This window comes from Pan troglodytes, chromosome X, assembly GCF_028858775.2.
Source record: "Pan troglodytes isolate AG18354 chromosome X, NHGRI_mPanTro3-v2.0_pri, whole genome shotgun sequence".
NCBI classification, from domain to species: domain Eukaryota; kingdom Metazoa; phylum Chordata; class Mammalia; order Primates; family Hominidae; genus Pan; species Pan troglodytes.
Window position 1 is genome coordinate 119,390,857 of NC_072421.2, and position 2,288 is coordinate 119,393,144.

At 37.2% G+C, this 2,288-nt stretch overlaps 1 pseudogene; it reads right to left on the minus strand.

Moving 5' to 3' along the window:
• Positions 1–1,258: 1,258 nt before the first annotated feature.
• LOC100611456 (translationally-controlled tumor protein-like) lies at positions 1,259–1,911 on the minus strand (annotated as a pseudogene).
• Positions 1,912–2,288: the final 377 nt, after the last annotated feature.

A 2,288-nucleotide genomic window follows, 5' to 3' on the forward strand; every position in this document is an offset into this window, starting at 1 on the left:
CAATAGCAACAAAATAGATAAAATATCTAAGAATAAATTTAAACAACTTGTGGGTTCATTTTTTTAGTGGCATACTCTAGAAATTACAACATGTATTCTTAGTTTAGTAAACCTAATATAAATTAGAATTTTTCTACTTCCTGGACAATTAAAAAACTTTAGAATAGGTTAACTTCATTTAATACCCTTGCATTTTGTGTTGTCTTTGTCACATATCTTAATCATACATAACCTGCAAATATTTAATGTTCCACATGATATAATTATTATTTCCTTTAATGCTGGCCTGCTGATAATGAATTTCCTGGTTTTTACCTTAGAAAGTTATTATGTTGACATAATTTTAGAAATTGGCTGGGCATGGTGGCTCACACTTATAATCCCAGCACTTTGAGAGGCTGAGGAAGGAGGATTGCTTGAGCCCAGGAGTTTGAGACCAGCCTGGGCTACATAGTGAGACCCCATCTCTACAAAAAGTTTAGAAAGAGAAATTAGCTGAGCATGGTGGCTCACTCCTGTAGTCCCAGCTCCTCAGGAGGCTGAGGCAGGAGGATTGCTTGAGTCCAGGAGTTCCAGACTGCAGTGAGCCATGATCATACCACTGTACTCCAGACTGGGTGGCAGAGTGAGATTCTGTGTCCACAAAACAAAACAAAACAAAACAATTTGGTTTTAAAAATTACTATACATATGATAAAATGCAAAAAATTAAATGTACAGTTTGATGGGTTTTAACAAATACATACACCCATGTAACCACTACTAAATCAAGATGTGAAACATTTCTAGGACTCAAGAAAGTTATCTCATACCCCTTTGTAGCAATCACCCCAATCTTCCAGAGTAACCACCACTCTTTTTTTTTTCAGCTGAATTAGTCTCTTTTTATTCTCCTGATAATCTCTTCCAAAGTTAACTACTTCCATTGTAGGTGAGGAAATGTATAAGACTTCATTTCAAATGTTGGCACTGCCATAAGCATGGTCTTTCCTTTTACTGCAACTCAGAATTAAAACTTTAGATTCTTGGATTTTTTATATTCCAGTCCTAGAAGTAATTTCCACTGAAGAAGTTATCTGACGACAGTCTTATTTTTCTAGTAGTGCCTTATAACCCGGCTCTAGCTTCTCCAGGAACACTACAGATGTATTTAGCTTAAATATATATTAAACTAAAAGGTACTCTCTGAAATGAGTTTAAATGCATTTTATTTTTAGACAACCTACATGACATGTTTTTCCTAAAGACAATGCCTCCACTCCGAGTAAGTCACAGTCAAAGTAAATGAAGAGCTCAAGATGACATCAGTTCCATTTGTCATAAGTCCTGGTGTTATGTGGATGACAAAAAGCAGCTAGTTTTGATGACAGGTGATAAATTCAAAGTAATTGCCAAATTACTAGTTAATAATTTTTCATTTCCAAATCATCCTTAAAGAAAAGCATATGTAGGATCACAGTGTCCTCACGGTAGTCCAGTAGAGCAGCAACGCTGTCAAGATTCTTGTTTTCACCAATAAAGAACTGGTAGATTTTGAAATTGCAAGGATGTGCTTGATTTGTTCAGCAACCCCTTTCATGAAAGGTTTTACTCTTTCTGATCTCTGTTCTTCATGTTTGCCTTTGATTGATTTGATTTCATGTAATATGTTATGCATTTCTTACGGGCTTCTTTTGTGAAGCTTGTTTCCTGTAAGTGATAGTGCATGACATCAACACCAGTGATAACTGTGCTTTGGGTTTCTTCACCCTCGGGGACATCAGTAGAGGCGTTTCTACCAATGAGCGAGCCATCAATGTTATCCTCTGTCCTACTGACTATCTTCCCCTCCACCTCCAGGCACGGCCCTTTTGTGATCTCCTGGTTCTTGTAAATCTCACTGTGGCTGATGAGGTCTGGATAGATAATCATGATGGTGGCTGAAGAGAGACAATGGTGGTGCTAGGTTACCAGTGGCGTGGAGCTCAGAGCTAATGCAGAGCAGCTGGAGCAGTGCTGAGGTAAGTGGGAGAGCGGGGAGAAAAGTCCGGGTAACCATCATTTTGATGTGTATCACTGCAGCTAAATTTTGTCTTTTTTAGTCATTTATATGCACGGGAACATGCAGTTAGTAGTCTTTTGTGTCTGGCTTTCTTAACATAAAATATTTTTGTTATTCATCCATGTTGAATGTTCAAATAATTTGTAATTTTCGTTAATGTGTAGTCTTCCAGTGTATGAATGCATACAGTTCATACATTATCTTCTTAATGGGCATTTGTGTTAGTTTCAGATTTTAGCTACTGTGA